General features: G+C 42.4%; 1 protein-coding gene and 1 long non-coding RNA gene across 4 annotated transcripts in view; one reads left to right on the top strand and one right to left on the bottom strand.

The window, feature by feature from the left end:
• Positions 1-3,124: 3,124 nt before the first annotated feature.
• Positions 3,125-8,938, bottom strand: LOC128808891 (uncharacterized). Its single transcript, XR_008437558.1, has 6 exons — positions 8,826-8,938; positions 6,949-6,984; positions 6,077-6,121; positions 5,311-5,628; positions 5,046-5,127; positions 3,125-3,928 (listed from the first exon to the last, which is right to left on the bottom strand). It is a non-coding gene; the product is annotated as an uncharacterized LOC128808891 (long non-coding RNA).
• A 7,221-nt stretch (positions 8,939-16,159) lies between these two features.
• The window catches only part of OSBPL5 (oxysterol binding protein like 5), a 133,770-nt gene continuing 123,062 nt past the window's right edge, over positions 16,160-26,867 (top strand). Inside the window, exon 1 of one of the 3 annotated variants that reach the window (XM_053980821.1) lies at positions 16,160-16,228. The gene's annotated coding sequence lies outside the window, so the exon portion shown is untranslated. Of the gene's footprint in view, positions 16,229-16,722; positions 16,860-19,460; positions 19,478-26,867 lie in introns of those variants that run through there. The other 2 variants (XM_053980824.1, XM_053980822.1) reach the window with 2 other exon arrangements.

The following is a 26,867-nucleotide window of genomic DNA, read 5'->3' on the forward strand; positions in this document are numbered from 1 at the left end:
TGAAAAAAGGGGTAACAGCAAATTGTGTTCAGATGTGCAGATAAGCTCTAATATACAGAAAAAGCTCTCTGTGGGCTCCAATATATAGATTTGCCTAAGAAAAAAAAATCCAGACTTATGCTATAATAACTATTTGGGAATTTATAAGAGGGGGATAATAGTCTAGTTTGAAAGGGAAGTAGGGGAGTTTTGAAGGAAATGTTTTCTCCACTGTCTAAACCAAGAGCCACAGCAAGAGGACAATTCCCAGAACCGGTCCCATCAATTTAGCAAGACGTCATCTGCTTAGGAGCAAGCATTAATTGATGCTGATTGTAGCAATTTACTTATCCAGTGGTGAAAACAGATACACAACTCTACCCTTTGGAATTAGACACTTGGATCTCCAGGCCAGGAAAGAAGCACATGGAGATGTGGACTCCTCCTGAGCCACAGGACGAGCACAGAAAGGGAGAGAATTCTCTCCTTTATTTTCAGCTTTGTGGCAGTGTACATAGGAGCACTTAACCCTGAGAAAAAGAGGTCAGCCTTTGGCTCCTGCAGAGAAGAAATGAAGGGATCCAATAGCACAGCAATTCTTTAGTCCTCTTTTCTTTTTGAGCTATACATGATTCATGGGTTACATTAGAATCCCTTCAGCAGAAGGCCACGGATCATTAATGCAGAAGTCCATAGGATATGTGACTTCTTTCTGCTTTTGTTACAAACTGCATTGTCTACCTTACACAGCCAACTTTACCTGTGGCTCTCAGCACACCCCATTTACAAGTAAATTTTCTGTGCACCAATGTGTCATGTTAGATTCACCTCCTGTACAAGGAAACCACCTCCTGTACAAAGAAACCCTTCCACTTCAGGAAACTATGCACTGATGAAAGCAGTCAGTGTCTGGGAAGAGTTACACAGAGCAGCTTAACTTACACACTGGAGCAAGTCACACTAATGTAATTGCTGACCCTCTGCCTTTGGGCACAGAGCACAGCATCCATGCCACTCCTGCAGTACTGCCAGCTGCCCTGGGTGGAGAGGATGATCTTCTGGCTTCCTTTTAGTTCAGGTCAGACAAAAGGATGTTTTGTGTCGAACCTGAAGACCATGTCAGATTTTAAATATTTTTTTCACTCACTGTGTGTTCTCTTTGTGAAACAGTAGCGGCAAAAAACATTAAGAACTGTTGTCCAAGATGTCTGATTGGGTAGTAAAAAGCTAAAGATTAATAAATAGGCTGGAGCAGACAGGAAATACCAAAAAGTACCGGATGGATTATTAGTGGAGCACAGTGTGATCAAAGATACATTTATTTGCAACAGACTATGCACAGAGGAAAATAAGATGTTTCTACTTGTCTAAGTGGCAGTAAATTTGCACAGTAACACTGAATTCTGGTGTTGTACATGTGTGAGTGCTCAAGATCAGACCTCTTTGCTAAATGTGCTCATTTTCTCAGCTAATCTTCAGCCTACTCATCGAGCTAATACCCTACCTAGCAAAGCCTACTTCTCTTCAGAGAAATATTTCCAGGGCACCAGGAATATTTCTCTGTCTTCCCAGCATGTTCCCCTGAGAGTGGATAAAAAGGTGACTTTCCCCCTGCTGCTGAGGGAACCTCCATATGTGCCCCTGTCCTTTATGACTGGGGTTGCATGGGAGTGGGAATTACAGTCCAGCCCTTTATAGTGCTTCCAGAGTGAATACAAGAGTTGTGCCTTGGAGCCCCATGACAGATGCATCTAAAACCTGCCCTCAAGCAAAGATAACATCACTGTCACTAAAAGTAAGATATTTTAATATAAACTTCCAACTTCATCCTTACTGCTCTTACAGGGAGCATCCAGCTGTTCAAGTGTGATTTTTTTTTTTCTCCTCAGTTAGCAATTTCAGGAAATCAAAATACACGTTGGGGGAAGTGAAAGCTTACAGATTTCTGGCCATCTGGGACTCATCTCCTGCCCAGTCTCCAAAGAGATGTGCTTTTCAGGACCAGGCAGCTATATTTGAATAGAGTTTTTTGTGGGCTCATCATTTCTCAACAACTAGCTTCCAAAAGTCTCACTTGACTCCTACTTACAGGTAAAAAGAGCTGCAGAACAACTAAGGTTGGTTTGGTCTATTTTTGTCCCAGAAGGTGTCACTGAAGAGCCAGGAAAGGTAAAGGTTTAGTAACAGTTTTAACTGGGATCTTGACTGCAGCCTCAGGAGGTGGAGCCTGGAGGTTGGAAGCAATTTGGAGTCCTACATTCCTGTGCTTCCTGTGGACTGAAGATCTGGAGAATTTTGCATCACAGAATAGATACCGTGAAACTTGCAGTGCTGTGTTATTTCTCAGCTAAGTCATCCCACATTCTTTAACAAAACTAAACTATTCTTGGGAGCGGTGGTGGGAGTTTGGAGGTGGTTTTTTATAATATTCCTTTAAAGGATTGTGTTCATCTTCTTGCTCTTTGCTCTATATCTGTTGTGTCAACATTACATTATAAATACTACAATTTAAAATAATATAATTTAAGATAATTTTATTGTTTAGGTCTTTAGGCCTTTTCTTAAGAACAGGAGGAAGAGCTGGGATTTCCAATTGCTTTGCTATGATTTATTATGCATTATCGATAGACATGGAAGTATCACAGATTTGGCAATGATGTAAGAGGCCTCAAGCAGCTTGTACTGTGAATTCCACAAAGAACAAGTTACACACAGCATTTGGAAAAGGTAGTTTGAGTTATTCTAAGTCTTTTCTCCAGTGTTAAGCATTTTAAGACTTGATCTGATAGATAAAGCAGATTAATGAAGGCTACTCGCCTCCAAGACGGGTATTGGAAAGAAATTCATCATTGATGCGGCCAGAGTAGAAAACCCTCTCAGAAGGATATTGAATGCTCTGCTTTTAGCCAGTCTCTTAACTACTGAAGACTAGGCTGTGATCTGATCTGGGGGGTAAGATTAAGAAACATCTGCTACTGTCTGAAGTAAGTCCATTATCCAGCCCAGGGTAATGGACTGGATTATTGCATCCATGTTCCCATTCCTGGGCTTAAAAAAGTAATTGGAGGGTCTTAAAAAAAGAAAAAAAAAGAAAAAAAAAAAAAAAAAGGGTGGGTTAGGTCATGTTGAGCTCTATAGCTGGTAGATTTCTAGCCAGTTCTCTGCTGTTCAGAGTACTGATATTGCAGATCTCCTCCTTTCCCCTAGTTTCCAATAGCATGTTCTCAGCTGAATTAGTTTGTCTTGTCTATAGATTAATACAGCACAGCTCTTTGACATATTGTAGCTCTCTGAGGTAAAAGAACAAAGGAGGGAGAATATATTTTTCCCTGACAAAGCTATGCCAGGTTAATTGCTCCAACATACTTCCAAGGTTTGAATCAAGAAATATGAAAAAAATGTTCCAAAGTCACTAAAAAGTGTTTCTTCTTGTTTGATAAAAGCCACTCAGAGTTTCACTTCAGTGAAAATTCAAGCATTTTTCCTAACCTGCTCAGTACCAGATGAACCACAAAGTGGCTGCAAATACTTTCAATGACAGAAATACCATAAGCTCAGAGGAATGTATAATAAAATCTTATTTTGTTTCAATAAGAGGAAAATGAGCTGAAAACCCCACAGTTTTAACAATGTAATAGAGTGTACACAGTGACATTCTGCTAAAAATCTGCTATCACACTGAGGGAGTAGAGCAGAGGAGACTTGCAGGTTTCAGTGCTGGAATTTTGCCATTTAATCTTTCCTCTGGCAGATCAGCACGGAGATTATATAGCCTCTGTGCATTGTTATCCGCAGAAATAAAACCTATAAGAATTTGTTCAGCTGTACTCCCCACTTTACTGATCCATTTTTTATTTCAGCTGCTAATCTGCTAAGGATTTCAGCCTTTAGCTCAGGGTTATCAGGATGGCATTGTGAGTGGATAACATCTGTTTCAGCTTTCATCCATCTAGAACACAAGCATTAATCACTAGAAATGGAGTGTGAAATGGAAAGAAAAGTTAAATGCACATTTGATTTCTGAATGATCTTGGAGAAAATGTCTTTCAGGACCTGACCAGAGGAAGAACTTCACTGCACTATAACTGGGTTTGCCAGTGCATCTTATATGAAAAGCTGTCATTATCTGATAGAAATTCTGCTCATTTCAGTTTATTTTAAAGGCACAAACCTTGACCTCTCTAATTTAAAAGAAATGTTTAAAACAACTAATCCCAAAACAGTGCATCTGTTCAGCTTAATTTGGTTGTGGTCATCAATAAAGCTTCTCTTTCCATGTTTTCTGTGTCCCAGCTCATACCTGGAGCCCTGAGCTGTTGCAGCCTCATGCTGCAAATGGGTAGCTGTGGGCATGCTTTCTGGGGATGCTGAGGAATGTATAACAAGGACTAAGAACAATCTGGGACCAAGACACACTAAGCTGACTCAATAGGCCTTTTCCATGCTTAATTTCTAGATTTTCACAGATGCTGTAAGGAAATGTGTTGATTTTCTACTGGTCTGGCACGTGTCATGGGAGCTAGACTCTTACATTTTAACTCTAAGAACAATGATCAGCCCCACCTTGATGGGAGCAATTAAGCATGAGATACTGTGACCAGAGTCAGTTTGGGTTGTTGCTGAGTGTGTGTACTTCCCTGACAGTTGCATGGGAAATGTTTACAGCACAATGGGCTGGATTTACTCAATTTTTTGATGATTTATGTGTGCCAGGTACCCTCTCTGAATTTGAGATCATGTTGAGTAGTGGCTCTGGAAAGCTGGAGATGGAAGATGGCTATATTCAGACCTAGCTGAGGACACATGTTTAATATGTATCCCCTTTTGCAGAGGTTTTTTCCAGCTTGGCTTCTTACATCACTGTACGCTCAAAAAGCAGGCAGTAATTATCTTCTGAACCTCTCAGAGAAGGCTTCTCCCAGAATTCCTCCAAAACCACAGATTATAGTTCATCCACAGCAGTCAATACTACGTACTTCTGTCATTTTAAAACCTCTTTTTCATCAACAGAGACTGAGTTTATCAAGGCATAATTTCTGTGCAGTGCAATGAATTCAGCAGATTACCTGTCTCTGTATCCCTTAGCATTCTTTTCCCTTGTCATACTTTGAAACAAACTGTTCTCAGCATCTTGATCTCTCAAAGTCCCTGAAGAAAGCCATTATAGCTCATTAAAAACATCCCAACAAGCCCTTGCCCATCCATCAGGTCAATGCTATAGCTCTGGAAGCATTCTGTTTCCAGATCCTAAGAAGGATATCTCTCTGGGGACAAGAGAAAAACCTGTTAATGAGAGTATTATTTCTCTAGCATTTCAAAGCTGAGCCCAACCTTAATCTTTTCATAAAAATTACTTCATTTGGTGCCCTTCCTCTGACTTCCTTGCAGTTTAACTGTAGGTAGGCTTAAATACATTCATTTTATGCACAGCAGCAGCCAAGCTCGCTCTGTATTCTGGGAAGTGTTTCTGCAGGCCCTCTGGTCCTTTGATTTCCTTGTGTGCTTTATTAAGATGTGAAATAGTTAATGTTTACTCATTACAGTCACAATACTTGTCAGCTGAGTTGGCATCTTTTCGAGTGAAGGGAATGTCATGCAGCAGAGATCAGTTCAGTCTCTCCTCAAACTCGGCTGATCAACATGGGATACCTACAATAGAAAGGGAAAGAGAGATATTTTGAACCTCTTTAATTAAACCAGCAGTAGTTCCCAGGAGGACACTTTGTGTCTAAAAATCAAGGCCTGTCTTTTTTTACTGTATATTGCTGCATATGCTTTAAGCTATTCTGACAAGATCCAGTCTTCATCTAAAATCAGTGTCCACCCTGGTCTAACATGAATCATCTCATTAGACCAGTATAACCAGGAAAAAACAACTGCACAGACAAGCTCACAGGTATATATTAATATTCACTTTGTGTTTAGGAAGATCCCTTCCCATTCTAACAGATAAGAATTTTCTTTCACAAGTGATGTGAGAGTATGCCAAGCAACTGCCAGACATTGAATCCTTTGTGTTTTCTGGAGCTGATGACATTTACCTGTGCTTTGAGTAAGAATTGAGAGTCTGCCACTTCCCCAGGTAGTCCTTTCCTACCTTTCCATCCCCAGCTTCCCTCTACCAAGCAAGCTATTCTTTCTGCTGAAAAAAAAAAAAAAAAAAAAAAAAAAGGTAGAGAGGAGAGGGAAACAGAAATTATTTGCCTTATGCTCTTTGGGTTATATTATTTAAAGTAAATCTTACTGCCCTTATAAAAAAGATAATAACAACATTTCTTACTTGGTTTTACTTCTGCACAGGCAAAAGCCTAAACACAGAATACCATCTCTGACTGATTTGTTTCTTCTATAAAAATAACTTTTCTTCTTTGCAGGTCTTTGTAGATTTGAAAATTTCTTCCATTCTGAAAACTGGTGCTTTTAGAAACTTCTTGTGACTTTTAAAGAGAAAATCTAACGAACTCACAGGAAAGCAATAGAGAAGGAGTCAGTGACTTTTTCAGTACAAGTGCTGAAGTGCAATACTGAACTGAAATAAAATATTGTTATTTATATCAGAATAGGAGTAACTTCAGTTCTAGACATGGTGGGTAAGACATCAAGAGTATAAAATGTATATAACCAAAGTCTGTGAGAAATATTTCATTCTGCACATGAGGAACTGAAGGCATAAAAGGTTTGCAAAGAGAAATTCAGTATCTGAGGCAGAACCAGGACCTGATCTGGAGAAGATGTTATTTTCCTCACCAGATCCTCCTTTCCTTCCTTTGTGTTCTTTTTCTATACCAGCTCAGAGAACAGAATTCTTGAAACTACTTAGTATTCACCACAGATGACAGCCTTGTAATTTTGTGAAAAGTAACATCTGTTCAGGGAGAAACTGTATGTACATGTATAAGCAGCTTTCCAAGACATGTATTTCAGAGAAGAGGGAACAATTTTGCTCAAATATCCCTAAAAATTACCTACCTATTCAACATAATCCAGTGACCCAGAGCAATCTTCCTGGGGAAAGAAAAAGAATATATGATGATGTCCAGACCCCCAGCTGACACCAAATGATATTGCTCCTTTACAGATCTACTCCATTATGGTTTTGCTGCCTGATAAAAAGAATTTCCTGTCAGTGGCAAGTGGAATTTTTCAAAACCAATCTATATGCTGGACTTCCCTCTGGCTTTAAACCAGCAGAGCCTTGCATCACTGTCACTGCCGATACAGGCATCCTGTGAGCTTTCTGACTGCATCCAGAACTCTGCGAGTTTCATCTGCTTTCACTGGACAGCTTGACAGAGCTGTGAGGAACATGGAGTTTTTCTGCAGAAGCACAAGCTAGTTGAGATGCTTAGCACAGCTCTGATGAAAATAGGATACATTTGAAGGTTTTAATATGACTCGACAGCCGTGATGGTTCATTTGGATTTTGTTCTGCTTAAAAAACCTCTTCTCCCAAGGGTTAATTGAGGTACTTTTGAAAAGCACTATCAAATTAGCTCACCGTATTCAAATGTAATTATTTGTTTCATTCTGAGATCAGCTAAAGAGAATATTTTATTCTACCCATTATTCTTTTCTCTCCTTTCTAGCCATTGGGAAGCAGGACAAGGATTAATTGCATGTCAGAGAGTCTCCTGTTCTGGGTAGCAAGAGATCATTGATGGTCTTAACTCTAGTTTCATTCCTATATACTTGACGAACATTACTCCTTTAATTGTACAAATATAAATAATAACACTTCCAACTAACACATTTCATACATTTGTGGGTTTTTTTTTTTTTTTGCAATTTCTTGGTCAATGTAACCACAGGTAGCATTTATTGTTTAAACCTATGGTATGCTTTTCACTGATTGCCTTTTAAAGGACATCTGTTCTTACAAGTTGGTCTTACTTTTAATGCCTGTATCTTTACCATTAGAGTTCAAAGTGAAAGGCTGCAACATTTAACATAGTTCATCTTCAAACCAGTGGCACAAAACCACCATGTGACAATATGTGATTGAAAAAAGCAGCCTTTGGCCTCATGGCAAGTCTCGTACCCAGTGAAGGCCTAGTGGAATGTGAGGCTACGGTGTTTCAGCTGTGGGATCTGCTTCCAGCACTGTCCCACATGGGTTAGCTGCTCCACACAGCTGTTTTCCCCTGGGTGTGAACAGGGACAAATATCCTGACCTTCACAGCCAAGTATAATTGAGGGAGCATAACACAGAAGGGCTGAGCAACATGCTCCAAGGCTTGTACAAACCTAAGGAGCTATTACCAGTCAGTAGATAAGATGACATGTTATCCTAAAATCTGTGTCTTTGCATTCAGGGTATTTTTTTGCTATCAGTATCTCCTTTGTTTTTTTCAGTCAACAGCCTCTTTGTTTCTCAGATGTCACTCTCTTTCAGACAGATCAGCAATGTGGTTTTGAGGCAAATATCCAGATCATTTTTATTTACTGCTCTTTGATTCATTGCCAGAGCAGCCTCAGAGTACATGCACCTGGAATCCCTTTCAGTGAATCAGCATGGGAAGATGCACTCTAGGAGCATGCTTAATTTGCTGCAGTTGTTGATGGATGCTGACTTGATATAACCAGACTAAAGCTACTCCAAAGCCAGTTCTCTGAAATGCAAAAAGTGAAATGCATCCTCACTACCAATTTCTTTGCCTTACAGATGTGCTCCTGCTTGCTAATGTAGCGACAGCATGAGAAAGTCACACACCACAGCAAGCCTCGTGTCACTGTGTGAAGGGATCAGGAGACATAGTCATTGACAGGGGAACAATAAAGTTCATCAGGGCTGAAAACAGCTAGGACACAAATAATTTAATTTGCAAAATGATGGAGCAACTACTTACAGTTCTCTGTGGCCACCATCAGGTCACCCATGTAGACGTCATAGTTCCCAAGGTATTATCCCACTATTTCAGGACTCCAGCAGCAGCTAAATCAAGCCATCTCTGTAAGAGTGCCTTTGTGTTTGGACTGCAACAGCACAGATCTAAGTAACTCTGTGATGAAACCAGGTCCTTTGTGACATAAAAGGGACAGATAATTTGCTCTGGAACAAACCTTTATGTGCCATCCTTTTGGGCTGTAAGTCAGAGCATGGTCTCTGATAGTGTTAGATCTGTGCTCAGGAAACATTTTTCATCCAGGCTCCAGTATTTTGTGTTTTATTTCTATAATTGTAACTTGTGACTGTAACACTGGACGGGTCTCCCTGTTTGAACCAAAATGATGACAAAAATACTGGCATCCCTCTGTGCAGACAAGCCAGATGCCCTTCAGAAGCAGCAAAAAATATTATTGTACTTTTTCTTCCTGATCTCCTTCAAGCCTCTGTGGGAGTTCACCGGAGGCATCAGCAATAACAAAGAATCCTTAAAATGAATTGTAACAGCCAAGGAGACTTTTTTGCTTGATCACAAATGGAGCCCAGAAGATGAATTTTGGAGAGAAGAGCAGGAAAGAAGATGTGAGAAGTTTCATAATTTATTAGAGATGAGCTGGCTACGAGAGTCAAGAGTCAGGCAAAATAAAAAGGGTCAAGAATGAGAACAAACACATCCTGGGAAGCAGCTGCAAGTTCGGGAATATGATACAATGTTATTACAAAGCTACTAATAGAGCTGATTTGTGACTCTGTGGCCTGACCTCCAGATCAATAGTATACATCAAGTATCAGGAGCTAGATTCAATGATCTGTAATTCAAAATGCCCCTCTCCGGAGAGAATGAAGTAGTAAACAAATAGGAATTAAGCTGTGACTTCTGTCTGTCTAGATCCAGATCTATATATGGACAGAGTATTGATCAGTCAATACATAATTAAGTATATGGGGAGAGATTGCTACTGGCCCATAGGAAGATCTGTATGTCTATGTTTATGAGTCTGATAGGAAAATCTTTTACAGAAACAAATGTGTTGTATTGGGTTTGCATGGCCAAGCTTTTGGTACATGCGAGATACAGAGGTGGCTTCTGGGAGAAGCTGCTGGCAGCTTCCTCCCTGTCCAGCAGAGGCAGTCCCTGGCAATCCACAGATGGAAGTGTCGCTGGCCAAGGCTGGCCAACTAGAAGTGATGGTAATGCCTCTGTGATAGAATATTTCTGAAAAAAATCACTTTTTTAGAAAAAAAGTGATTGCACAGTTGTAATTGTACTCAGAGAAGAGTGGAATGAAAACATGGGAGAGGAACAGCCCTGCATGCACCAAGGTCAGTGCAGAAGGAGGGGGAGGAGGTGTTCCAGTGCTGGAGCTGAGATTCCCCTGCAGTCCGTGGTGCAGCCCATGGTGAGGCAGCTGTGTCCCTGCAGGCCATGGAGATCCACAGCGATGCAGAGATCCCACTGCACACTAGAGCAGGTGGATGTCTGAGAGGAGGCTGTGATCCTGTGGGAGGCTCACAGAGAGAGGAGCCCACACTGGAGCAGCCTCTCCATAGTGAAGAAGCCCCATGGAAGAGTGACACATGCTGCAGCAGTTTAGAGAGGACTATTGCCCAGGGGATGGACTCACATTGCAGCTATGCTAGAACTTCATTTACACACATATTTATATGGTCAGATTGGATGGGACTCTGATCAACCTGACGTAGCTGAAGATGTTCATTGCAGGGAGGTTGGACTGGCTGACCTTTAAAGATCCCTCCCAACCCAAACTATGCTATGATTCTACTTATGGATATGTTTACATATACATGAATGCTTTTGTTTTGTCCTTTGAGACTTTGTAACAGCTAGCTTGCTCTGTAATTAGCTTGAAACCTGACCAACAACAAGGGCTACTGGAATGTTTTTGAATACCAAATTGGTTTTGTGTCATGTCTTATCAAGGGTTTTGAAATCTAGCCCAGATTTCACTGGACAATTTGTCAGATCCTGGATATCTCGGCTGCTTTCCAGACTGCTGCAGAAGGAACTTTGCTCACCAGATCAGCTCAACATGTTGGGCTGTTCTCTGAGATGATACTTGCAGTTAGTTACTGGCCAGGCCTCTGGGAGCAAATCAGTGGCAGCCAAACTCTTTGATCTATTTTTCACACCAAAGCCATAATGGCAGCATTCAGCTTAATTTGCTGGCTTAGACATATGGAGGAAAATAAAATAGGTCCAGGGTGCTTGATGTGAACCGGCTTCAGCTGAACAGTAAGAAATTAGGAACTTGGGTAGTCACAAGTAAACATCATTTAACTCCAGCTGTAGCAAGACCCATGTATATGGAACAGTTTTAACTTCCCAACACAGACCTTAGTTTGGGATTCCTGAACAAGTCCCCTTGAAACAGAAGTTTACATTGGTGAAGGTGCAGGGTAGGGAAAGTAAGGTCTGCCCTAGAAGTCTTGTTTAATATAAGATACATAAGATCACAAACAATTTCTCTAGAATGAGGATTGGGGTGAAGTAGTTGCAATGGCATTGTATTTAGATTCCTGAAAAACACCCTAGAAGTTAAGGTTATAGAAAGCAGGGCACTATCCAATCATCTGATGGATAGAGAAAATAAACCAGGTAGAAGCATCTGGGATCTTTTATCTTGTTAGTGGCAGGTCTTTAAAGCTGCCTATGAAGCCTGTGCTACAAGCTCTTGCTGGAGACTTTTTCCTGAAAGCTCAAAATCTTGTTTGCAGGATCACCAAAGCTGTGAGAGGCTTATGAGCCCTTTGGAGGCTGGGCCCATGGGGTGAAATTGCTAGCCAGATAACCTCTTTGCTGTAATCCAAGGCCAAGTGTGGACATGTGAAAGCTTTCTGACCACAGTGTGTGAGTAAAGAAAGACTTTCAGGTTATTTACTTACTCCATCTTCTACAGTGCTGTTCCAGGCAGGGCCAACATGGCCAACATCCATCATTCATAGAAATGTCTCCTAAGATTAGCCCAAGGCAGTTTATAGGGTCTACTGCAGATAGGAAACAACACAGCAGAAAAGGAGATGGAATACCGAGCAGCAAGATCTAAACAAGGTCTTAGAATTGTGTTATCTGCCAGCTCAGCCAGACTGACAAGAAGGATGGGAGCTGACCTCTGATACTGTACAGTGAAATATTAGCCAGGAGAAAAGTTCTGCTAGCAAACCACTCAGGAAAAATTACCTCTGCTAACAGAGACAGAAAAAAACAAACAAACAAAAACCCCCCAGTCAGAAACATCATCTCAGCAGGGAACACACTAACAGAAAGGAGCTACCACATCAAAGAGAAGCACTGTCTGCAGTATCAAAACACTGTGGCATCCTGCTCCTTTTGATGCTTGCCCACTGCCAGCTGCGAAGTCTTCACACTGGTGCTTTTATGCTCTGCAATGTGACATGAAGCTCTTTACAAAGTAGATATCCCTGTACCTCTTACTGGGTCCCAGCTCTCAACAGTAATCAGTCACTGGAAATTTTCTTCTACCTTTTGCCACAAGAGGACTCCAGTGGCTCCTGGGGAGATGGTTGTGGTTTTTCTAACTAATTTCTCCAGAGACCTGTTCCAGCAAACTAGCAATTAGGATCCTGGTTTAGCAGCAGCTCTGTTTTTCAAAATGTAAAATGAACAAACATGTTTTTTTCAGAGCTCTAAACAGACAGACTACTATTTGTTAACAAGAAACTCCTTCTCTTTCCAGCTATGGCATTGCATATTTTTGATAAGGAACATTGCACTGGAAAACACTTGTGGGTAAAAGTGATCTTTTTCTTATCATTAATTGTATACAGCTGTGTTGAAGCTTATATGATAAAGACCCATGTTTAATAACATTTTTTCACTCATTTGTTTTAAGCTTCCTGCTTCTTGTCTCACTATGTGCCATGAGCTTAAGGGCAAGTATCTTACAATGCTAACAACCATTCATATGATGTCTGATTAATGTGGTTATGGCTCTAGAGCCATTGTAGTAATTATAATGATAGAAATATGACCCTCTCCATTTTCATTTTAATAGAGGCCAATAAATATATCTTATGGCTTTTATGGCATTTAACTATCTAGTCATGAACAGGAGTTTCTAGAACTATTGTAACTATGTTGTAAGATGTAGGAAAGCATAAAATGCAAGTCTGCTGGACTCTGCAAAATGAGTATGCATTTACAGTTCACATAGGTGGGGTCTGATCTCTGCTGGGGGAAGAGGAGCTCGTATAGCAGTTGTGAAAGGTGGAGGACTTGAAAAGGAAGATGCAGGGGAAAGTACTGCAAAAGCTTCCTAGGCAGGCTGCTGACCTGAGAGAACTCAATGCCCTGTCTGTTGCTGCTGCTCACCTGCATGTCTGCATTCACCACAATTTCTGGACAATACTGATACTGTGTTGTTGCACATCTCCAAGGGTTGCCATAAAAAGACGTGAGATACTGCTTTTCAGTTCTGACTATTAAGGTCTTCAAATTGCATTACTAGATTGTAAGGACTGGAGTAACAACAGCTGAAACAGCCTGACTAGACTCTCCCAGCACTAGAATTAAAGCTTATTGTGCTTTGCTGCTTTTGTTACCCTGTTTATGATAGAGTTCACACCAGTGTACAAGCCCTTTTAGGATAGAATTTTGTTTCTGTGGTAGGAAAGTTTAGTGTTGCAAACACTGGCAAATGCCCAAAGGAAATACCACAGCTGCAGACCCCCTGAAAGGAATGCTGATTTCTTGCAAAGGAGAGCTGAAACCAGAAGGGCCCTCAGCCCTAACTGCAAGGTACCTCCATCAAAGAGCTTCTGTCAAAGGGATATGTGATATCGGGGGGACACTGATGAATTAGCTTTAAGCTAGGGAGCTCAGGTGGCATTAGGACATGGCAAAGCTCACCCCAAATGCACGGCTGGGTTATGAGCTCTGTACTTCACATCTACCCACTCAGGGTTTTATGCACACCTCAGGTGTATTTGCATGGACTGCAGACAGCACATAACCAGCAGATGTGTTTTCTGAATGGCTGTTACCAGAATAGACACTAGAGGGCTGTGGAAAATGGTCTTCAAAAATATTAGTGTTTGCTTTGCTTACTCCCCACATTCCTGTGGGGGACTTGTAAGGGGGAGAACAGATCTAGGTCCCAGCTTTGACAGACAGGGAAGTGATGGATTGCTGTAACCCAGAGTCAGAGGATCCATCTGGTGCAAGGTCTGAAGAGACAGCAAATTCAAGTTCAGGTCTCCCTGGACCATAAGAAATGCCATGGCTGCATGATGCAAAGCATCAGTCTGAGATAAAATTTCTCTCATTTTCTCCAGTTTACAGACAAGATTTTGACAATTTAACAGACAAATATTCTGTTCTGTGTATCACTAATGCCTCATGCACTGTCCTAGAGCACATAGGAAAACCTAATGTATTATTTTTTATCAGGGTCTCTAACTGTTTTGACAGAAATAATTTTAGATGCTCAGGTTTTTATCAAATGAATGTTGTGTAGCAATGTGGCAGTGAACAGATGAAACCCTAGTAATCATGGAATGTTTGCCTGATAAGAAAATAATTTAGTAGAAATCTTTAGCCAAAACACTTTTAGAAGGGTTTTTTAAAATGTTCAAAATGGAAATCCCTGGGAAGTGGACTCTAAGTCCCACTGTGATTCATGTAGGGTGCTAAAAACTGTAGATCTCTGTACCAAAGTAGCTGAGAAGCCATGGTGGGACAAAACCAGTCTGGATACAGACAGCTGGACCAATGTCCTGTCTGTGCTTTAGTTAAAAAGCAATTTGCACCACACAAGGTGCTGGCAAACTACCTGGCTGCATTTGAGTGTTCCAGCTCTAAAAGCAGAAGGGTGAAGGGAGCAGAGGACACAGAAAGGACAGGAGGCAGCAGGGAGAGTGAGAAGGCAGCATGAGGCAGGGTGAGCTGCTTCATGCTCTAAGAGGATGGCTTAACCTGGCAGTGCCCTGAGCCAGGGTGATGAGAGGCCTTGGCATCTCCATGCAGTGCCCTGCCCCATTGCACAGTACAGGCTTGCCCTCAGGGTAAAATTTTGGTGAGGATTAATGGAAAATCCTGACCAACTTGAAGGCAGCTGGAATCACGACAACTGTCCACACCTTGCAGATGATGGAAGAAATCACAACAAATACAGGTGAACTTAGAATCACCTGCCCTATGCAAGTGATTCAGGGGCTTATTTAATGGGTAGAGCTTATTTAATGGGACAGCTTAGGCTGTGCGAGCTGTTCATCGCTTATGCTGTGTTTATAGCGCTTCTTTCCAGGAAAGAGCAAAAATGGATGGCGACTTCTCCTTCCAGCACCATCCTCTACTCCTAGTTAGGTGTAGTACATTCTCTCTATGTCCCATTGAGCTCACTAGGAAAAATTCAGCTACCTCTGCTGACATTAGGTACATGGATATCAGTGATGCAGGGTGAAGCCTTGCAGTTCATGCATGGCCTGGAGTGGGCTGGAGGCAGTAAGTGAGAGAAATTGTGCCCTGGTCCAAGCTGAGCTTGCATCTTGAGACGAATTCAGGATTTTTCATTAATATCTGCGAGACCTTTTCAAGTAATGAGTTGCTGATTTTTAGTGCTGGAAGCTGGCTTCCTGTGTAGTATGAGGAATATCAGAGCTAGTGATCTTTGTTTTGGTTCATCCCCTGCACACACTAAAGAGAAAAAGGATCTGGATTTTTCTGTGAAGGGTGGGGTAGTAAAGCATTTCAGGCACATGATTTAATGCTTCTGGTTTCAGAAACATGAGTCTGAGCTTCATGCTGTATTTTGCACCAAAGCTTCAGCTGTACAGGGGTGATTCAGACTTTAGTGATGCAAGTCAGACTCATGTTGGTCACATTATCCCCTCATGTGATTTTTAGTTTCAGAAAGTTTGGGTGCCTTTTAACTTTGCTACCCCTCTTCCCATGGAAATGAAGGAGGTGTGAAGTCCTGTTTGGCTTCCTGTTCTTGGTCCAGCGCTGAACCGTGGGACCTGCAGAGAGGAGGAGAGAGGAAGCATCAGTTAAATGCGCGTGGCTGGGTCATTCTCTTGCCGTGATGCTTTACCAAATACTCTGCTGCCTGTAAAGTCATGCCTCCCGCGAAGGGCAGGCAGGCTGAGGCCAGGGATGCGATGATTGGACTGTCCTCCTCGCCTGGAGGAGCTTAGGGGTCCGTGCTTGCCATGGGATTGATTTTTCGCTCTGGATGCACAGGCGAAGCTGGGAGCGTGCCCAGCTGCGTGTCAGGGCTGCATATTGCATAGGCGCCTTTGAGCCACGGCGTCGGCGGAGGCGTGTGGCTAGATGCTGAGACAAACTACTCCTGCAGCTGCAGGGCTTCAGCGTGTTGATTGCTCCAGGTTGGCTTTTCTCCATTATCTTGCGCGTGGCGTCAGTGAACCCCAGGGATAGCTTGCTGCTTGCTGGCCGGGGGGTGCCCGCCTGATTCTTGTTTAAGGGGTTGGTGGTTTTGCTTTATTTACTCTGCCTTGGCTTCAGGCTCTCCCTGTGTCGAGGAGAAGAAAGACACAAACTACGAGGAGTGTGGGGGGGAATAACAAACCAAAGGGAGCCGAGCTCCGGCCGGGAGAGGCCGGGGCGCTCCCGCGGGGAGCCGAGCAGCGCGCCCGCTCCGCGCCGATCCCGCCCGGATTTTGCACGTTTCCTTCCCCCCCCCCCCTTTTTTTTTTCCTCCCCTCTCCTCCGTTTTTATTTTTTCTCCCTCTATTTTTCTTCTCCATTCCCCCCCTCTCTTCCCTCCCTCTCTCCCTAGCGTGGTTGGATCAGTCTTTTGGTATTTCCTGCCGCCGCCTCCCCCGGGCAGCTGTCCGGCCGCGGCCCGACGCTGCGCGCTTTCCGTGCCGCCGGGGGAGCGGCTCGGTGGGGCCCACGCGTGTCCCCGCTCCCGTCCCACGCGTGTCCCGGCGATGCGGCGGCTGGGCGCGGCGTGCTGAGCGCGGCACCGCGCGGGGGCTCGGCCGCCCCGGCCAGGTAAGACACACCGGACATCCCCACCTTCGCCTAAAAGCCACATCCTCCCCCGAATCCCCGAAGCTATCCTCCCCAAAATACCCTGTAAAAGCAAATACCGGCCCCCCCCTTCCCGCCCTAAATTATTCCAATAAATCCGTTCCCCCCGCCTCCCATGGTAGCTGTTCTTCCTGTCGCCCGCGCTGCCAGACTGCCTATTTTTAAGTATAACGTGGTACCTCAGATTCGGCTTGCGGGCAGCGTGATTTCAGCGAGTGCTGGCAGCTCTGGGAGGGTAACCTGCCGCCTGTGCCTGTGCTTTGTGCCCAGGCTGTGCGTCGCCGTTTCTACGTTTGCCTTTTGGGCTTTGGCGACGGGAGCTGTGGGGTGGATCCCCTTGCCCCCCGACTTCTCGGCATGGCAGGGCTGGGAGACCTGATTTCTTTAGACATGTGGGCATATCTGGTAGGTGGAATTAATTTTTAATGTACTTCTTCCAGCATGGTGAGGAACTAGTGAGGAGACTGCATTGTTACTAACTGGCTACATTTAATTGACAATAGTAATTACCTTTCCTATAGGTGCTTGTACAGATACCATAGTGGAGATCATAGGCATCGCTGTCTAAAAGCCAGATTCTGGAATCCTGAGTTTGGAAATGCTTTAACTTGCACTAAGTGAAGCAAGGCAGCATTCCTAGAGAAATAAACACATAAGCACATGTGACTGGATCAGTTGAATCAGAAACCATATTTTTCAAGTGCTGTGCAAACCTAAAACATTGTAGCGTGAAACAATTGTTTAACGTAAGTGAGGGAGAAAATTCTTTAAACGGTGTAGCAACCTCCTCACTTCATCCAGCTGTAGCAGTATCTTTGTTGTCAAAATATTTCTTCCCCCTCTTTCACTGATATAGGAGATAGCAACAGTATTCAGCAATGTCTGTACCAGAGAACAGCCATTGCACTGGATGTGTCCCCAGCTACCACCTTTCCTCCTTGGCAGCAAGTTCCCAAAAAGGTGTGAGTGGGGAGGGAGAGACAGAAGCCTCAAGCCAGGCTCTGTGTCTGGCAAGTTCTCTTCCCCAAATCGGAGATGGGTGGTTCTCAGTTGGGTAGTTCCCAGTAGGATGGTAGTGACCCTGGGAGTATCCCCACCCTGACTGGGCAAGAAGGGGGACAGAGCTAGGCCAAAAGGACCTGGGGACAGCAAGGGAGTCAGATTCAGTTCCAGGGGTTACAGGGGTTATTTTGCAGCACTATTGATGGAGGTACAGACAGCAGTTCTCTGATTCAAGGGAGAAAATGTAGGCCATAGTCCTGCCCACTGCCTATTTTGGTTTGAAGAGGACAATGTGAACCTAAGGAATGATTTTGTCATGGTGATGCATAAAAGTAACTGAAAGGCAGATTTACTGCTCTCATCTTTTCCTGGTGCTTAATTTAATTTTCATGTGCTTTATTGCAACATTGATTCATCAGGTGAGTGGGAGGGAGGCTTGTAGAGTACAGGTGGTTCAGTTTCCATTACTGGCTTAGATATTTCTCAAGGTGCTTTCTTGGCTACAGCAGGAGAAAAATGGCTCTGTGACTGTGGTTTGGAATCCAGGATATCTCTAGAGAAAGGCCATTCCTATAATCTGTAATGTGCAGTGTTTGAAATCACTGTGCCATGCTCAGAGCAAAACTGAGACTCGACTAATTCTTATTATGTTCATAGATCAAAAATTTCTGTTAAGCTAATCTGAATTGGGTTAGACTCACTTCATGTCCAAGGGAGCTGTTATCTGCTGGAGGCAATTGTGAGATTGTCAGTGTTGCCCCTGCTGAATGTCTTTTAGTGCTGGATCACAGTGTCAGCTGTGCCCTGCTGCTTCTGAGCTGTGGAGCACACACCTCCCTCTGCAACTACACAGATTTGTGCTGTTTGAGCTCCTGTTTTATTTGGGGGAAAAGCTTCATTTAGTGTTTTATCTCCTGACCTCCCTGCCTTTGAAGCATTAATAGCACAGTGTTTTCTCAGCCAGAAATGCTGCTCGTCACGCTCCATTCCTCAACATGAAATGTCTCTGGCAGCACGTTGTAGGTGTTTGTGCATGCCTGCTGTGGTTACTAAGGTAAAGGAAACACAAGAAACAGCTCAGGGAATGGGAACAATCCACATGCCAGATACACACGGGTTTGGGCAGGAATGACAGTGACCTGCTCTGCCAGCATGTCTCAGTGTGGGACTGGGCTTGCTCACTCCTCATGCAAGCTCCTGACTGTCACTGCTGGTGTTTATGCTGTGCTTTAGAGTGTCAAGCATGTTGAGACTGAGCAAACTCCTCCCAGGTGCTGCTCAGCCCTCATTTTGGAGCTGTGTGGTTGTGGTGTAGTTAATTGTACAGGACCATGTCTAAATCACAGGTTCTGCCTCCATCCCAGCTCCTCCCCACTACTGTGGCTTCTTCTGGTCATGCAATAAAGGAGGAAGGAGACAATCATCCTGAAAAACACCCTTTTGATAAGTAGCCACTGAGCCTCTGTGGAGGACTAAGGAGCAGTGTACAATCTGCCCAGGCTTCCACATTTCTTAATTATTGGAATACTCTTTCTCTGCTCAACGCATGGGAGTGTTGTGCTTGCATCAGGCTCTAGGTACTGTATATGCATCTGTGTAATACAAAAAGGTCAAGGGACTAAAGGGGAATATTCTGCAAAATTGGAAGCAGCTAACAGCAGGCTAGTAAGAGTTACCTGTAAATGGTTTCTGCCCGTCACAGAAGGAGAGTGATATGAACGGGGGATTAGGGTTAGAAGGTTAGAATAGTCCAGCTGCTTGTGTGGTGGTGTTTTTAAATTTCTTTTAAGCTGCATAAAAACCATGGGCATATCCCTTGTTCTTTAGTCTCAGTCTTCTGTAGTGTTTGTAGAGCTACAGTTGAAATTGTGCCATTTTTTCCTTTACGCTTCTTTGACATTGAAGGATTTATAGGTGTATAAATTAAAGTCTGAAAATTGAAAAGGCTCAATTCTCATCTTTGTTTAATAAACAGCCAGCTGTATACCTGGGCTTTCCTTTTGCAGTGTGCCACTGAGGTCTGTGCTCTGTCCCGATATCAATAACTTTACTGTGCTGGCAGTTTTCCTGATAGTAGTTTTTCCTATGTGTTTTGTTAAACTCCATGCCAAGCTTCAACTTACTGGGAATCGACTGCAGGGCTGTATGAGTTTGAGTGTTTTGGCAACCCGGTTACCATTTGCATGAGTAAAAATTGCATCAGTGAAAAATTAACTAGCTAAAGGCAAAAGAGAAATCCTTAATAAACTGGGATGTGTGCAGCTCTCCTTGTGGGGGGGGAGGGAGGAAACTCAACATGGGGCTTGCCTGCTTCATCCTATCTAATCTGTTAGTGAATCAATCAATGCGAAATTGTACCCCCAAGGAATAATGTAATAGCTATTTTGCGTGTATTCCCAAACTGGAATGCTACTGTAGTAGAGTCCTGAAGGGTGTGCTGTCTAAATTGATCAGCAGAAACCAAGATAAAAGCAGACTTGCTGCTAATCTATCAGATGTGGCAGAGAGGCATGGAGGGATGAAATGTCTCATTCTGTGTTGAGTGCAAAGCTTAAATGTGAGCTTGGTCCTTCTGAATCCCAGCACTTCAGGCACAAAAGCAGTGTTCTGATAGCCCTCCTTCAGTTTTCTCTCAGCAAAATAATGAGATTGCTCGGAAAGGCACTTTAATTTTCATGCCAATGCATTTTGTTGCAGACAGCTGTTGTAGAGTCATTGTTCCCTCCCACCTTCAATGCTGCAGAGGCAGCTCGGCTTTTGTGTTGTTTGATGCTAGTTAAGAGTGCAAAGCCTATGCTAGTACTGCATTTTTGAACTGATTTGCTCTTTTCTCAGGTTAAAATTACAGGGAATTCTCTCCTCACAGCAATATATTGCCATGTGCCAATGAGGAGAGGAGGGGAATTCTGTTCCGTTGCACGGTATGGGTAACTGTTGATCATTGTGAATAATCTTTGCAGAATGAAAAGAGCAATTTAAATTTCTTTTGTGTTATTGTTTTGATGTTTTTGCACTTTCTCTTTTTTGGTATGACTTCAGCATCAGGAGAGAATCACTTTTTTGTAGAAGTAGGAGGTGACCAAGGCTTTTATACACTTTATCAAACATTGCACAGTTCATCTGGGGAGCTGTTGCTGGCTCATCTGTAAAATCCCTGAAATGTGAATGTGAAATTGCCACTGGAATTAATGCTCTGTCAGAGTGGTTATTCTGGCAAGATCCTGGCATGGATGCAAATAAATGAGATTTCCATTTTATAAGATGAATCTTTGTCTTTTCTTTCTGTCTTGCCATGAAAAAGAAGCTTTTGCGCTGCTGCAATCCTGACAGTTGCTGATGCAGTGAGTTATTTTTTCCCCTTACCTTACTAAGGAAAGTAATCTGGAATTGCAGATAATTTCATTTTCTTTCACATGTGGGTCAGACAATTCAGGTCTAAGCAGTTGTGGGGTTTTTTTGTTTTGGTTTGGTTTGGTTTTTTTTTTTTTTTGTTTTGTTTTGTTTTGTTTTTTTTGTGCATTTGTAAATCCTTACTTGGACTAGGAAGGCTTTCAGTGGGCACTGAATGCACTGTACAAATTATAGCATTAGTGGGCAAGGCAGTAATTTAAACCGCCTTCCATGGCACTCTGTTGTTGTAATCTAGAGCAGGACACAGGTGTGTTAGATATGAAATACAAAGTGTTGGTATTTTTCAGTTTCGTTTATAGTGGATTTTCTTCTTTCCATTTTGACATCTGTCATTTGCCCCAGCCTCCTTGTCTTGCTCTGCCTTTGTAACCCTTCTCATTGAAGAGGAGATAGAATGTGTATAACCATGTGTAAGATTTTTTAATTTTGTTTTAATTCAGGTTCAGTGGATGCAAACAAGGTCCCATTTCTTGGCTCTTGAGTGTGTTTTTTGGTATTGTGAGTTTTTGGGTTTTTTGTTTTCTTTTTTTTTTTTGGTTGGTTAGTTTGGATTTTTTTTTTTTTTTTTTTTTTTTTGGACTGATGAACCACCCAGGCTTTGTTGCCTGTAATCCAACTGCTGTTACTGCCTGAATTTCTCTCTGGACTCCAGGTCCTGGGAGGCACCTTGGCACACCTGCAGTAATTTATTAATACCTGCACTCATTTATTCCTACACCTATGCATTGTAGTAGACTTGGGGAGCTCCACTTGTGGACAAGGCTGGAGGCTGCTTAAACCAAGCCTAGACTGTCAGGCTTCTAAACTAGTTTTTCCCAAGCTGGTGTTTAAGTTCTGGCTTGTGGAATCCCTTGGCGTAGGTGCTGAAAGCTTTCTTTTCCAAGGGGGTGAGGTGTGCTAAGAAGCTGGGAGGTTATCCTAGCCATGAGTATATCTGAGAAGTGTAGTGCAGGGTCTCTCATTTCTCAGTTCCCTGAGAAGGTACATGGCCAGGATGTGTCAATATCAGCTTTCCATGCTTTTTTCATCCTCTCTCTGCCTGGATTGTGTTCTTTGGTGTCAAGGTCTCTTATTGGAAATTCACACAATATTTAGAGCAGTATTGTCTTGGATTCTGCTGGGCTATTCTGTAATATAAATAAAAACAATCTCATTAGGTAAGCAAGATACTGAATAACTTGTCTAAAAGGGCTAAGACAGTGTGTACAACAGTGCCAGTTTTATTCTCTTTGAACAGGTGCATCCCTGTGAGGAAATAAAAGGTAGGTAGGGACCAAGTGAGAAACATTGAGCAATAACAGACTGTGACTCAGAAGCAGTTTAACCATAATAATCCTGACGGCACTAAAGGTTCTTTTTCTGAGAAATGCACAATATGCTGTTCTCTGCCATAAAGCTGTTGTCAGCTGACATCATTGTGTTAACACAAGACTTGCTCTTATCCACAAGATGCACAGTTAACAGAAAGCACTTCCAGTGCTGGCTGCTAATTATTACTAATGTTCTCCCAATTGTTGAAAAACAATATATTAAAGATATTTCCTGCTTAATATTTTTTTCTTGATGGCTGGTAAGCTTATTTTGTATTAAAAATAATGCTTCTAATATCACTCCAAGTATTACCAAGCTAGCGTTTAATTTATTTAGGAGAACACAGAATGGCCATTTACCAAATGCCTCTCTTGAGTACCTGTTGTAGATGCTTTGTAATTTTATGGTGTTTTTTTTGTTTGTTTGTTTTTTTGGTTTTTTTTAGAATACCAGTGTGGAAATTTGTCTTTTTTTTTTTTTTTTTAATCATGACCCTCTCAAAGTCTATGTGCTTTCCCATTGACTTCATGTGCTTTTTATCCTGTATGTGTCTTGGAGAAATCACATTAATGATGTATCACTAGCCAGAGACAGCTTTTCCTGAAAGCACACAAAGGCAATAATTTACCTTGTGATTTTATAAAAGGCAGACTTTTTTTCCCTCATATTAAAAAAAGGAAACTGTTAAGGTGAAGGAAAGTGAACAGAGAGTTGGTGTTCAAGTACTATCTCTGCAATGCAAGAGGGACATTACAATACCATTAATGAGCTTCTCCCATTTTCCCTTGGAGATGTGGTATTGAATTTAGAAATAGATTTTGAACAATTTTACACTGAACATCTCACTTTTCTGCTCACTGAATAGCTATAAATCCTTATTGTTTAATAGCTATCTTCACTTTTAACTGATAGAGTTTCATAGAGGTAAGGTAATAGCTCTGAAAAGGTAAGATTTTTCTAGACACTGTTTAATTAATTTTACTGTAATTATATTAAGTGATAAATTGAAAGAGGCTTTTCTAGTTAAGATGAGGATAATGAATAGTTGTGTGTTATTACCATAGCCACAATGGGGGAAGGAAAAACTGATTTAAGTTCTGCTTGAGACAGAAAGAAAGAAAACCTGCCCCAATGTAGTCCTTAATAATTTATTTTCCCCTCTCTATCACTGACTCCCAGGTTTTGCTAGAAGAGTTTTCTGCTCTTGTAGCTCAGGGATGCAGCAGTTTATGAAAGGAATCAGCAGGCACTCCAAGTAAAAATGGCTGTAGAAATAGAGCGAAGAACCAGATTGCACCCTCCAGCCAAGCCTGGAGCTACACAGGCAGGGGTACACATAGCAAATTCCATTGTAGCTCTGAAGGCACTGCAGTGTAGCATGACTCCCCCGAGGCTCTGCTCCCTCTGTTCTTTGTCCACACTTCAGAGAAAGCCGTGGTTTGCTGCTCTTTTCTGCTTGGAGCAAGTTGCAACATCTCATGTCCCTGGGCAGGTTGAGTGGGTGCACCCAGCTCTCTGTGCCCTCCACCAGCACCTGCCTCTGCTGTTCTTACCGCCGGAGCTGTGGCACTTTGTGCTGTTGCTTCCCTCCATTGCCCTTGTCTGAGAGCCTGAGCAAATCACAAGGTGTGCAGAGTTGTGTACCCCATGTAAAAACACACCAGCTCACTGTTTATGCCACTTTTATCATGGAACTGCTGTAAGCATACCCTGCCTCTCCATATGCATAAAAGTGTTTTATCTAGGGCAGGATTTCATTGTGTCCTTGGAAGTTGAAGCTGTTAAGGGGAAAACCAAATCATGTTCCCTAGTTTATTCACCTCTGTACCCTGGGGTCCAAGACACCACTTCTGTGCAGTGTTTCCTGCACTGGTTTCCCTTGCCGTCCTGCTAGGACTGCTGCCAAGTTGATCTACAGGGACTTGTTCCATACAAGTGTTTATCTCCTGGGAGTTGAACTCGTGCTGTGCTCTTACCTCTCAAAGTCTATCAAGACTGCATGTGATTGTACTTGACATTTGTGATTTGGGCTAGATGTGAACCCCTGGGGAAAGGCAATCTGTGAATTATTTAATCTCTTGAGCATTCCAGGCCCCTGTATAAAAAGCATTAAGCAATATGGGGCTTTTTCTTGCCTTAAGAGAAGGTCTGTGTCAGCCTTGCTTGAACTCTCAGAAAGTTGAGTATTTTGAGCACTAAACTTCATACCATTGTTCTAAATTGATTGGAGTGAAATTACGGGGCACCAATGTAAGCAGTGTTTGCTCCCAGATGGACCAAAAATATTCCTGATAAACCTTCTGTTTTCTTCCCTTCTCTCTCTCCCTCTCTTCTCCAGTAATTTGGTTCTTCTGGATGAGACAGGCTGAGGCAATGCAAGTAGGATAATTTTGTGGTTAGGGCATTTGGCTTTGAAATCAGGAGATCAGTGTTAGTTCCTGCTTCCATCACAGGCCTCCTGTAGCTGTGGGGAGATTGCTTGCACCTCTGTGCCTCTGTCTTCACCGGAAAAATAACAAAGTAAGTTTTGGGGTTGGGTTTTATTTATTTTCCTGTGTTGGCCTACAGGGCTCTGTTATGAGGGCAGGGAGAGGGTCTGATCTCTTCTTGGGGTTATTTGGCATTGTCTGCTGGACTAGTTCCAGCGAGAGTATGCTTGTTTGCTCTCTGGATAAAGCTACTAGGAAGTCTTAAAATACATATTTTTTCTTTCATTTTTATTCACTACCATTCTTTTGTCATGCTTTTTGCTTTTATTTAACATCAAAATTAAATGGTGAGTTAAGTAGTGTAGCTTTTAATAATGTGTAGAAAATGAGTTGAGCTGTACACATAGATGGTGCCGGTAGGAAGTCTGGAATTATCCCGTAGTGTTTTTAATGGGCAGTCCTACTGCACTGTGAGCTGTTGGCTCAGTGAGGCTGTCTTAGATGAGCTACAGATGAGACTCCCAGTATTGTAAATATCTGTGCCATTTAGCTTTGAGTACCAGGAAATGAAACGGCGTGGGAAATAATAAAAAGCTTTATTTTACTGAAGTCAGTAAAACAATATTTTCTTCAGACTGATTTGGAAGTGGACTTTAGAAAAGTTAAGTGGAGAAGAAATGCAGTGTTTTGGGGCTAGAAGTGTTTAACAAGCAGCATGAGCTGCCCATTGCTGGCTGCTCTAAGGCTTGATTACAGCACAGCGAGGTGCAGGGCTCGGGCAGCTGGAGAAAGGCTCTGCAACACTTGGCATGGTGATCTCCTAAGGTGCTTATCTGGTGAGAAAGTGACCTCAGGTAGGAAGGCTGGAGTTTGCTTTCTGGACAACGTAGCTTTTCTTTGCATCTTGGATGTTGAAGCCAGCTGTATCAGTCCTGTTGGTCTCATTTGGCTTTGCATCTCCAAGGATTTTAGCCTGGTATTTTTACATCTAGTAATTTCTGCTTGAATTACAGCATTTTCCTTAGGCAGGTTTTAATTTTTGGTGGTGATTTTTTTATGCTCTTCAGAAATGTGTGGTTTTCTTTACAGTAAAAGATATGTGCTTTCTCTCTAATCTGGCATTTTTCTACCTTATTTCTTTGAGCTTTCTCATATCTTTTCCCTCTAAGTGATTGCAGGCTATGATCAGGTGATCCCTTAAATGTCTTTGATTAGTTGAGTAGGTTGAACATCTTAACTCTCATTGCAGTTGATTTAAGACTTGGAGATGGTTTTTTGCTGGGTCCTTTCCAATTTTTCATGCTGCTGAATTTCAGGTAAGGATGAAGATTGCATGTGTTATGTCAGCAGTGATCTTGCAGCTGTCAATGAGAGAAGTAAGGCTGCATTCTGGCTCTTGCTCTTTTTGTTCTTTCCCCCCTTGTTTATGCTTCCAGGAATTGAGCAAGCCCGGTTCACCCACGATATTGCACTTAGCATTCAGACTAAGTGTTAGTTATCTATAATTCTTTATACATCAGAGCTGTTTTGGAAAGCTAAGGTTTGCGACTGGACAGGGAGGAGGGCACATTTTGGTCTGGTATGTGGCAACACAAAGTTATTTATCATAGATTGTGCTCTCTGCACTTCAATTATCTGCTGACATTTTGCCACTAATAAAAAGGTCAAGGAAAAAAGTTGCTTCCTACAAATCATGGCATTTGATTGTTCTCATTATTAAACAGAGCATGGTTTCCTTGGGACAAAATTTCAGCCATCCCCAGCTTTGTAAACGATAAATTACCAGCTGGAACAAATGCATAAAAATGAAAAAGCA

Source organism: Vidua macroura, chromosome 6 (assembly GCF_024509145.1).
Source record: "Vidua macroura isolate BioBank_ID:100142 chromosome 6, ASM2450914v1, whole genome shotgun sequence".
In the NCBI taxonomy this organism is placed as follows: Eukaryota; Metazoa; Chordata; class Aves; order Passeriformes; family Viduidae; genus Vidua; species Vidua macroura.